General features: G+C 40.2%; 1 long non-coding RNA gene across 1 annotated transcript; it reads left to right on the forward strand.

The window, feature by feature from the left end:
* Positions 1 to 6,567: 6,567 nt before the first annotated feature.
* LOC132642305 (uncharacterized) lies at positions 6,568 to 11,497 on the forward strand. Its single transcript, XR_009583098.1, has 3 exons — positions 6,568 to 6,820; positions 7,166 to 7,241; positions 11,222 to 11,497. It is a non-coding gene; the product is annotated as an uncharacterized LOC132642305 (long non-coding RNA).
* The last annotated feature ends 637 nt before the right edge of the window (positions 11,498 to 12,134 follow it).

A 12,134-nucleotide genomic window follows, 5' to 3' on the forward strand; every position in this document is an offset into this window, starting at 1 on the left:
GGAGAACTCTCTAGATTTTTGGAGAGTCTTTGGTGTGTTTTTTTTTTCGTGTGTGTTGATCTGAAAAATGGGGGATAACCCCTTTTTATAAGCTTCTGGATTCTGCCCAGAACCGACATAAAATGCTTCTGCGCGTTCGCGCCCACTTTTGGTGCGGTCGCGCAGAGTTAAATTTCCTGACTGTAAAGTGTTCAGCGCGTTCGCGCTAGACTTTTTCTGCCTGGACCTTCGTTCGGTAAAACGGTCATACCTCTTAATCCCGATATCGTATGAGGGACCACGACCTATGGTTGGAAAGCTAATTCAATTATCTACAACTTTTATTTCTGGGGGATTTCCCAAATTCCAAACTTATAATGCCGTTTTTGCCCCTAGAAGTCAGATCATCCGAAAATGTTTCCTTAAATTGTCCTTTTGGAGGGCTTATGCCCATTTTTGGCTTATGGGTCCTTATGACTTGCTCAAATTTCCATATGCTACGCGTATGTATCTTCATATGTCCTTTTTTTTTTTTTTTTTTTTTAAACTCTGACATGTGGGCCCCACTTAGCTTGCAGCCACGAGGGCTTTTCGTCAATTAACATATGAACTAATTTACACCATATGGTCTCCAAATGTCATATATATGCTATTATTACCTTCTTACAACACAAACTTCATTCCAAACTTGATTCTCGAATTTTCGTTCAGCGCGTTCGCGCTGTATTGGCCCCTTTGGCCCATAGTAAGCCGTCTATAGTTTTTGGTAACGCAAAATTTTTCTGGGGTGTAACAGAAGCATCACCTTTTTGACGTTCAATCCTCTTGAATACGAGGTCTAGGGTTTCCACGCCCAACAATAATGTTCCACTCACAACTATATTGATTAGAAGGGTTTACTCAAGTTTGAAAGAGATTAGGGACTTGAATTCAACCTACAATCATGATAACACTTACCTTGTATGGTTCTTGAGGCTTGGGAATTGTTCTTATTGACTTTAGGGTAATTTTTTGTGAAAAGGGGTGCTGGGGAAATAAATCCCAAACCTTAGATATAACCAAAAACGCGTAACCCGACTTTTTGACCCGAATCTGACCCGATTCGTGATGGGTCCGCGATGCGGGACCATCGCGCAATTCTCTGCAGCTCAATACTCAAACTGGCGCGATCGGCCCGCGATGCAGGGCCATTGTACGCGCCCCCATGCGCCTGAAAGAGCGACGGGTGTCGGTTCTGCACAGTGTTCAGTAGAATAGACATAACTTCTTGTACAGAGCTCTTTTTGGCCTCCACAATATACCGTTGGAAAGCTATTTCAAAGGGATACAACTTTCATGTTTTAAGTTTCCTCAAATTCCCAATGGAGTTTCACCAAATTTTACTGGAAGACAGACGTATCGAAAATTTAGCCGATTCTATCGAATTTTAAGTGCCTTACTATTATCCATATTGAGACGATCATATATCCTTGCTCCTATCTCTGATTGGCTTGGTACTTATATCGTTAGAAAGGTATTTCTACATACTACAACTTTCATTAAGGGTACTTTCCCAAATTCCCAACTAATCAAGGAGTTATCACTGCCCGAAGTAGGCCTATCAACCATTTTCGCAAAACGTTCAGACCTTCAGTTTTTCCACTAAAACTCTAATGATATGAGTCTAAACTTAGTTCCAAGATACGGGGTGTTACAGTGTTGTCATCTCACTTTCTGCTATTTGGGGCTAGACTTTTGCGGCTTTCGCTCTCCAGCGCATAGCATACTCTCGGAAAGTTTCTGTCGACTTCTTTTCTAACTTCATCAAGTAGAACCGGTCCGGGATAGTCTCAGTGTTAAACCTAAACCTGTCCATGAATTCTTGGGCCATTTCTCCCCAACTGTGCCATTTCTGCGAGTCTTGGCATGCATACCAATCCAGCGATTCTCCCGTCAGACTCATTATAAATAGCATCATTCTGATAGTTTGGTCTTTCCCTACTCCCACGAGCTTATCGCAGTACGATCTCAAGTGAGCCCCGAGATTTCCTTTTGCGTCGAACATATCAAATTTTGGTACTTTATATCCCGCGGGCAACTCGATGTCAGGATGAATACATAGATCCTCGTACTCCAGTCCTTCACATCTTTTGTTGGTCATTCCATTCATTTAATATCCCTTTGGTGTCATTGACATAACAGATGTTAACTGCTTCTCTCATACTGCGAAGCTCGTTTGCTACATTCTCGTCTGCTCTCGCTCTGGCTTCCTTTTCCATCTCTTCATAAGGGTCAACCTCTGGATGTTGCACGGCCTGCAACTGGATAGTGAAAGGCTGAGCTTCTGTTACATATACCGGTGGCACATACCGTGTTTTATGGTTAGCGGTGTGTGCCAAAGGTATGTATTGATTTTCTTGGTAGTTTTGGGTAAGCATGGTAGTTTGGATAACTGCGGCTAAGGGATATAGGGAGTGGTGAAAGGAGGCGGATTGGTTTGTTGGAAGTTAACTTGTTGTGGGTTAGCTTGTTGCGGGTCATTTTGTGGCGGGATGGTTTGTTGTAGGCTGGTTTGTTGCGGGATGGCTTGTTGTGAGTTAATTGGTGGTGGGGTGGCTTGTTGTGGATTGGATTGTTGTGAGATGGTTTGTTCTCGGCTGGTTTGTTGTGGTGCGGAGGTTGAATTGGTAGTGTTTGGATTGACTGTGTGAAGTGGAGGGTTTGGAGGAAAAGTTTGAGGAGCAGGTGAGTCAGCAGGCAAAAAGGATGGTGGGATTGTTCTTTGTTCAGGGTGAGGAGTATTTAGGGTAATGGATAAGTTGGTGAGATTTCGCAGTCGCTCAATTTCACTTTGCATGTTGGTCATTTGCTGCATCAACTGGGCGATGAGTTCGTCATTTCCTCCTTCTGAAGCCTCAGGTTCGTCTCTCGGAAGGGTGACAAGTCCCAAGCCAGTCTGTTCGGACGCCCCTGAATCATTCATTTCGTTAGATGCTCGCGCTTTTGATCTTGTGGAGTACGGGTAGTCTGCCAGTCCGCAGTCAACACGAATCAACCTTTGGGGGGATAATCAAAATAAAAGAAAACCTTAAAAAATGAAGAAAACTGTGTTAGTATTGTGCGAATGATTGCTTGCTTTAAATAAAATAATGCGAATATTTGCCAAATAATGTTGAAAGAAACACATATTGCATAGTACGCAAATCATATAATAAAAGGAAATGAAGCAATCACAATGCGACCTATTATGCATGGGACCTCGTTTGTGCCAGAGGTAGGCCTAGCGAGGATCTGAAGGATAAAACATGCCATTTTGCGTCATCCCAATGGGCTATTAATTGAAGACTCCAAAACATACAGCGTTTACAAATTTAAAAATCCTGATACAAAAGAAATTATTACAATTACTACTTGACTCTTATAAGCTAATTCAAAATGAGGAAGGCCCTTCGTCATTCTTAAGTCTCTTGGTTGCTTGGATTGATTGCCCGATCTTTCGGCGATTCTGGACAAGGTATGACACAGCTAGAACTCCTCCCGTTTTGATGCCTTCTTTGATGTAGGTGTCTCCTTGCTCAGCTAAAACTGTATCTAATTATTGCATGCTTTGCTCGTAACTAAGTGCCTGCTGCTTCCACTTCTCTGCCTCTCTTTCTTTTTCCTCAAGTTGTGCACGGTGCTCGGTTTCAGAGACAAGATTTTCCTTACGCAGTTGGCGAAGTAGGATGTGTGCTTCGGCTTCTCCATCCTTAATTCGTCCCCTTAGCCTAACGCCAGGTTTGATTGATCCTTCCAAGTTAGCAGTCAGCCACTCCGAATAGTTATCATCGCGTCCAGTTTGGTATCTGTTTGGCTCAATTGACTCTGCTTTCATGGTTTCCCTCGATTTCCACATGCTTATAACTGCTTTTGCAAAAGGAATTTTTCCCTCTTTGTAGTCGGCTCGATAATGATCCATGTCTGCCACTAAAGGTATGTTTTGCTTTCTTCCAGATTGTCTTAAAACTCTCAGTGGGGCATAAGGTTGCAAGCCCCGAAGTCCCATCAAAACTAAGAATGGTACAATTTTCGTGCGAAACACCAAACTCTCGGATGGAAACCAACTGAACATCCACTGAATTGAATCATCGTTCAAACGACTAAGAAGTCTTACCCACCCTTCTACACAATTTGGCTTTTCAAATGATCTACTAGTCAAGATAGCCTCCGGAACATGTCCAAGAATGTAATTTTCACCCGTCGGCTTTCGAAACGCTAGACTTCTGTCGACCTTTTGAAGATGTTCCATCAGCCAAATTTGAAAAAGTAAGTTGCATCCTTCAAAATGTTTGTACCCGTGTTTGCAACGTCCTAATGCCCGACATATGTCTGCCACAATCATAGGGACCACAGTGTAGTATTTCCCGTCAATGGCCCCAAATAGAGCTTCAGTTACAGTAATGAGACGGGTGTGAATATCCCTTGTTGTACCTTTAGGGAATACCATAGTGCCTAAAAAACACACCGCGAAAACAAAGCATCGTTTTTTATTCCAAGAATCATGCGAGAAGAATTCGTCTTGATGATTGGAGAAACTTTGTTGATAGCCAAATCTATGATATAAGTAATCAAACGGTATTGTAGACCCTTGTAAGCATTCTACGCCTTTACCCTCCCTGAACCCGAAACTGTCAACAAATTCCTTTAGTAAAGGTTCTTTTGGAATAATCATGCCACAATTTTGCCATTTTTTCTTCTTATGTAACAAAGCAGCATTTTCTACATAGCCACCTATTTCTTCTAACAATGGATTCATTTCAGTATTGTTGAATCTAAACACTACTCTCTTTTCATCCCAAAACACAGTTGCTGCCTCGATGATGTCTCTACACGGTTGGATATCCATTAAAGACGGTAAATGCCCCAATGCTCCACGTACCATCCGCTGTCTGTAGTCCCCCAAATCAATCCACCAAGCTTTTAATTAGGGAGGGACGCTCAAAACCATGCTAAATCTCGAATAAATATTGTGCTGGCTCATGGCTACCTGTGTTCACAAACGGTTAGTTCTACCTAAATAGCACATGGTCCACATAACACACATGTTTATCCTTCAAATCAATGCACATAACGTGATAACCGTCGCTTGGGGTCATAGACCCACTCGGACATTTGGACGAGGTTGACTAATGCACTTAATACACCTTGGGTATTAAGCCTCCTAGGTTTCCGTGATGCATGTTCTTAAAAAGGGTTTTGGTTTAGCTCTATCTTAGGCTGACTAGGGTTGGCTTCCTATGACGCAAGGCTCCCCCAAGCAGACAACTTGGGAGTGGAAAGTCTGTGGCTGTCTACTGCACCACCGATCGACTAAATCCACAAGATCGATCCAGCTAAAAGGGTATTTTAGTAGTGCACGGCCGCGAACCGCGAAACCGCTTTAAGTGTGTGAATTTGTGTGAATTTTCTAGGAGTGGAGGAAGTATGAGCGGAATGCCAATTTAATAAAAGCAAAATATACATATTACATAGCAAAGGCAAAAAAACATTTACAAGCATATAAAGAAACAATAAAACAAAATAAACAAACAAAACATCCAATTAATTAACCTAGATTGTTATGGTTTAGAACCTAAGTTCCCCAGCGGAGTCGCCAAGCTGTTATACCCCATTTAAACGGGTTAAATTAGAGTAAAACATATTGGAAATTCCTATTTTGCTTCATTTTAAGGAGTCGCCACCTAATTGATTATAAGGTGAATTAGGGCACCTAATTATTAACTAAGGTAAAGCTAACTAAACCCCGTTAATGGTCTGCTTAAATTTTAATTCTAGGTAAGGGTTCTAATTATCCTAAAGGGAAGGGGTTAGGTATCCTCTAGAATCTGTTAACTACGGTTATCCGGCCAAACTTAGGTTAATTAATTAAGGCTAAAGGTGCAAATATAGTGCTTAAATTTTAGAAAGAACCGCTAGGAAATATTGCTAAGGATTTAAAAGAAAAATAAAAATGTTGTCTAAAAATAAGAGTTACAGAAAATATAATAATTTGCATAAAAGAAGACTTTAAATGCTATTTTAGAATAAGACTTATAAAAGTTGCTTAGACTTTAGATAAAAGCAATAATAATGCTATTTAAGATAATACTTGTAGAAAATATAATAACTTGCATAAAAGAAGATTTTAAATGCTATTTAAAATAAAGCTTAGAAATGTTGCTAAGGCCTTATATGAAAATATAGTAAATGCTATTCAAAATAAGACTTGTAGGAAATATAATAATTTGCCTATAAATAATAGCTTTTAAAAAGAGATTTAGCAATTTTGAACTTTAGATAAAAATTATTTATATGAATATGGCGATGTAGAAAAGTCTAGACTTATCTTTTAATATGATGAAAAGGGCATGAGTTTTCTTTCTCTCTTTCTTTAACTTTATTTAACTATGTTCGGCTAAAAATATGTATAATTGTAATAACCCATATTTTTTTTTAGGCTTAGTTGGTAATTTAAATAAAAGAAGGAAATATATATATATATATATATATATATATATATATATATATATATATATATATATATATATATATATATATATATATATATATATATATATATATATAGAAGAATTAAGTGGTACAAAATAAAAGAAAAGGAGGATTAAAGGGTCCTTTAAAAAAAAAAAGGGAAAAAGAGATGTGGGCCAAGCCCACAAAAAGAAGAAAAAGAAAATAAAGAGAAAAAGGAATAAAAGTCTGATGCATCAGACGTGAAAACAGAAAACAGAAACAATAGAAGCAGAAACAAGAAAAAAAAACGCAGTAGAAGGAAGGGAAGAAAAAGAGGGGAGAAAAATAAGGATTTTCAACCCAAATCATCAAGGTAATGCCTCTGATCTTCTATCTAAGTTTATTACATAATTATGGGTGAATCTTTATGCTGAAAACATGGGGATATTTTGAGGAATTGAGAAAGTTTAGTTCTAGGGTTCTTCAACTAAAATCATTGATTTGAAAGGGCAAATAGCGTCGGATTTTAGACTTCTATATATCGTTGGAATCCTCTCGTTAAGGCCTTTCAGAAAACATAAGTCTTGTCGGATTTTGAACACATTAACCAGAGGTTGTTTTCGTCCTTTAAAATTTGACTTTAACCGTTTAAGCCTCTAAAAATATAGAAGTGGGTTACCCTAAGGGTTTTGACCATTCTAAATCCGTTTTTGTGTAGTTTGAGGCAATCCGGAGACCCGAGAACGCAGTTTTGATTTTTTTTTGGGGAAGTGTGCTTGAATTGTGAATTTGAGGTAAGTGAGACTTTAAGCTTTGGGTACTTGCTTTTCAAAACCCGTTTTAAAAATATGTTTTCTCTGCCTGGTCCATGTGTTAGGACGAGCGTGTGCTTGGCAGAATCGGTGGTCCTTCAGGCCAGCCGCTTATACTTTATTTTCAAATAATCCAAAACTCTCTTTATAAATTATTTTGTGATGTGATATAGTTGTGAGCCATGATATTGGGGCATTGTATATGCTACTTGATTATATTGGGGCATTGTGTATGCTTCCCTTAGCATTGTGTATGCTTCTTGATGATATTGGGGCATTGTGTATGCTTCCCTTAGCATTGTGTATGCTTCTTGATGATACTGGGGCATTGTGTATGCTTCCCTCAGCATTGTGTATGCTTCCTGTCATATTTGGCACATTGTGTATGCTGTCGTGGATTCATGGTGTTGATTAATTCTTTAACTGCCACTTATGACGGTTGTAGTGTAAATTGTGTTGAGATATATAATATATTTGATAAACAGTGGTTTGGACCTTAGTTGCTATTATATAATCATATATTCATATGCATAATATTTTTGTGCTTGTTGTGTGTTTGTATTTTCTAACACTTGTTCCAGGGGTATTTGAAGTGGCGGGTCGAGGATCTTACTGGGTTATATTTATGTATAACTCACTCCTTACCTGCATGTCCATGCAGATACTGTCATTGAGAACGAGGCTGGTAATTGAAGACTTCGTGAGTGGATTCTGTTGCTGAGGTGAGCCACCGCATTGTTCGTGGAAGCAGCCATTTCAGCTTTATCTAGTTTATTTCTAGTTATTTCTTTTATTTTGGGTTTACATGCCCGACACTCAAACTCATGTAACTCTGTTAGATGCTCCATGGTCTTAGCGTCGGATGTGGGCTAGAGATTCTTTTTATCTTAGCGTTGGTTGATTTTCATAAATCGATTATGGATTTGGTTGGCGACTATTTCGCATTTTTATCATTAATAACGTTGTTGGACCTGCACTTATTTTCTTTTAGTGCTTTTGTAAATGATTAAGAGTATGCTATATGGTTCGTCTGGCGGGTGGTGTTTGTTGGGTGCCAGTCACGTCTAGGGGGTATTTTGGGACGTGACAAAGTTGGTATCAGAGCTTAGGCTTTAAGTCCCGGGTCCATGGAGCAGTGTTTAGTAGAGTCTTGTTCATGGGTATGTAGGCGCCCATACTTATGACCTTGAGGCTACTGGACATCTAGGAAGTTTCCCTTCTTTCATTCCTTGTTCGTGCGTGAGATGAATCAAGTTTAACCTTGTAATATTTATTTCGCAGATGGCTAAGAAACGCGCATCTTCATCTGCTAAACGTGGTGCTGGACAGAGTGCTACCCGCGGTGGTAGCCAAGCTAGTGCTCATCAGACTAGAGCTCAGACTAGGACTCAGGCCACTCCTCAGCCTGAAGTTGTGAATGGGGGTCAGCCCCGAGTTGCGTCAGAGCAAGTGCAGGAACAAGTGGTTCAGAACAATCCACCGGCACCAGCTGCCGCCCCTACTATTTCTATGCCCGCATAGGTGGTGACCAGATTATTGAATGTGTTGGAGGCATTGGGGCCTAATCATGGTGGAATTCCAGGTCCTCAGGCCACTTCACAAGCACAAGCTCAAGTTCAGTTGAATGTTGCAGCTAATCAGACACCTCAGTTGGCCCCTCAACAGGTTGTCCAGTCTGCAGGGCAATCTAAGGAGTTTATGAATTTCATGGATCTTAAGCCACCAGAGTTTGATGCTTCACCTACTTCTATTGAACCTCAGAAGTTCATTGATCGTTGTGAAAAGATATTGACTACGTTGGGGCTGAAGGAGACTCGTGGTGTGGAATTTGCCACTTTCTTATTCTCAGGGTCTACAGAGTCTTGGTGGATTTCGATTCAGAGAGGTAGACAAGCAGGGTTACCACCTATTACTTGGTCAGAATTTTTAGCACTGTTTAAGGACAGGTTTATTCCATTAAGCAAGCAAGATGACATGAGACGTCAGTTCAATAATCTGCGGCAGGGAACTATGACCGTTACAGAATATGAGGCCAAGTTTACAGATTTATCCAGGTATGTACCTTATTTGGTAGAGGATCCGAGAGAGAAGGTGAGACGATTTGTGGATGGACTTGATCATCGCCATCGTGGTCCTGTGGTACGAGATGTGCGATATGGTACCTATTCAGATGTAGTTGACACTGCTCTCCATTACGAGTCCTATCTAGAGATGGACAAAGTTGAGCGTGAAAGCAAAAAGCCACGTAACACAGGTGGGTTTAGTGGTGCTCCATCTGGGGGCAAGAGTGGTTTTTATCGTGGGCAGTCCAGATCTACACAGTCAGAATCAGTGGTGCAGTCTTCTAGTGGTTATTCCGCTAGACAGGGCCAGCAGTAGATGCAGCGGAGGGTAATAGCTCATATCAGTCAGGTTATCATCTGAGGTGTTCTAACTGTGGTAGAAATCACAATGGTCGTTGCTTTGGGGCAGATGGGGCTTGTTTTACTTGTGGTGAAAAGGGGCATATTGCTAAATACTGTCCTAAAGGAAATTCTGGTGCTAGTCGAGCTACTACACAGCCGCAGGGAATTACTACAGCTACACAGGGTCAGATTCAGCCAGCTAGGACCGCTCCACAGGGTGCTCGTGGACAGGGTCGACAGGGTACACAGGTTGCTCAGGGAGGGGGTGGACCGCCGAGATTCTTTGCTATGACCAGACAGGATGTCAAGGCATCTAATGCAGTAGTCACAAGTATTATTACTATTGGGTCTCATGGTGCATATGCTCTTATTGATCCTGGTTCTACGTATTTGTATGTATCTCCTTCTTTTGCTATATTCTTAGAACGAGGAGTTGAGTCTATTAATGTGTTGTATGTGGTAGAAACCCCAGTGGGGGGAGTATATTAGTGGATAGAGTTTATAGAGATTGTGTGATATCTGTTCAGGGCAGGGACACCGTAGTTGATCTATGTGTGTTACCGATGTCCGCTTTCGATGTGATTATGGGCATGGATTGGTTGGCATCATGTTATGCATCGGTTGATTGTTATGCTAAGCTTATACGTTTTAATTTTCCTGGAGAAATTTTAGTGTGGAAAGGCATGACTCCTGTGACTCAAGGAAAAATAATATCTTATGTGAAGGCACGCCGAATGATTAATCATGGGTGTTTGGGTTTTATTGCCACCGTTCATGATACTCGGGCGGAGAATGTTACTATTGATAGTGTTCCTGTTGGTCGCGAATTTGCAGATGTTTTCCCTGAAGATTTACCCGGCCTACCCCCGATGAGAGAAATCGAGTTCAGCATTGATTTAGTTCCAGGGACTCAACCTATCTCTATTCCTCCATATCGTATGGCTCCAGCCGAGTTGAGAGAACTGAAGGTTCAACTCCAAGAGCTACTTGATAAGGGGTTCATTAGGCCTAGTGTATCGCCTTGGGGTGCACCTGTGTTATTTGTGAAGAAGAAAGATGGCACGATGAGAATGTGCATTGACTACAGGCAACTGAACAAGGCGACTATCAAGAATAAGTATCCATTGCCTCGTATTGATGCTTTGTTTGATCAAATGCAAGGTGCTACTCATTTTTCCAAAATCGACTTGAGATCAGGTTATCATCAGCTGAGAATCAAGACTGAGGACATCTTAAAGACAGCTTTTCGGACAAGATATGGGCACTTCGAATTTTTGGTGATGTCATTCGGGCTGACTAATGCCCCCGCAACATTTATGGACCTCATGAACAGGGTATTCAAGTCATACTTAGACCATTTTGGGATTGTGTTCATTGATGATATTTTGGACCTTAGTTGCTATTATACAATCATATATTCATATGCATAATATTTTTGTGCTTGTTGTGTGTTTGTATTTTCTAACACTTGTTCCAGGGGTATTTGAAGTGGCGGGTCGAGGATCTTACTGGGTTATATTTATGTATAACTCACTCCTTACCTGCATGTCCATGCAGATACTGTCGTTGAGAACGAGGCTGGTAATTGAAGACTTCGTGAGTGGATTCTGTTGCTGAGGTGAGCCACCGCATTGTTCGTGGAGGCAGCCATTTCAGCTTTATCTAGTTTATTTCTAGTTATTTCTTTTATTTTGGGTTTACATGCCCGACACTCAAACTCATGTAACTCTGTTAGATGCTCCATGGTCTTAGCGTGGGATGTGGGCTAGAGATTCTTTTTATCTTAGCGTTGGTTGATTTTCATAAATCGATTATGGATTTGGTTGGCGACTATTTCGCATTTTTATAATTAATAACGTTGTTGGACCTGCACTTATTTTCTTTTAGTGCTTTTGTAAATGATTAAGAGTATGATATATGGTTCGCCTGGCGGGTGGTGTTTGCTGGGTGCCAGTCACGTCTAGGGGGTATTTTGGGACGTGACAATAATCGGATCAACTAAATAATGCTTATAAAATATGCTTGGATTAATATTTACATACTAGTGACGTTTTGAGATTTTTAAGATAGTAAAATAAAGCACAATTCCTTTAGCTCAAAATATGCTATTTTGAAATTCAATTATTCTAATGAAAGATGAATATTATAAGTATTACAAATAATTTTAACGTAAAATAAAAACAAGAATGAAACCTATGGAATTAATTATTGGTTTACTACCCATTACTAAGACTAAACCCCACTAACTTCACTAAGGTTCATCTAAATTAACAAGTGTTAGTCATGCAATACAAATTAAATGCATAAAAAAATAAAATAGAGGAGTAAATAATTTAAATGGGCTCAGCCCATTTCAAGGCTGCTATGATCAGATTGTTGTTGGGCTTCAGCCCAGTAATTTTCATTGTATTGCTGTGGGCTATTGCTGCTATATAGGCCTCGGCCCATAATATTTTTGTATATACTTGCT

Source organism: Lycium barbarum, chromosome 5 (genome assembly GCF_019175385.1).
Source record: "Lycium barbarum isolate Lr01 chromosome 5, ASM1917538v2, whole genome shotgun sequence".
In the NCBI taxonomy this organism is placed as follows: Eukaryota; Viridiplantae; Streptophyta; class Magnoliopsida; order Solanales; family Solanaceae; genus Lycium; species Lycium barbarum.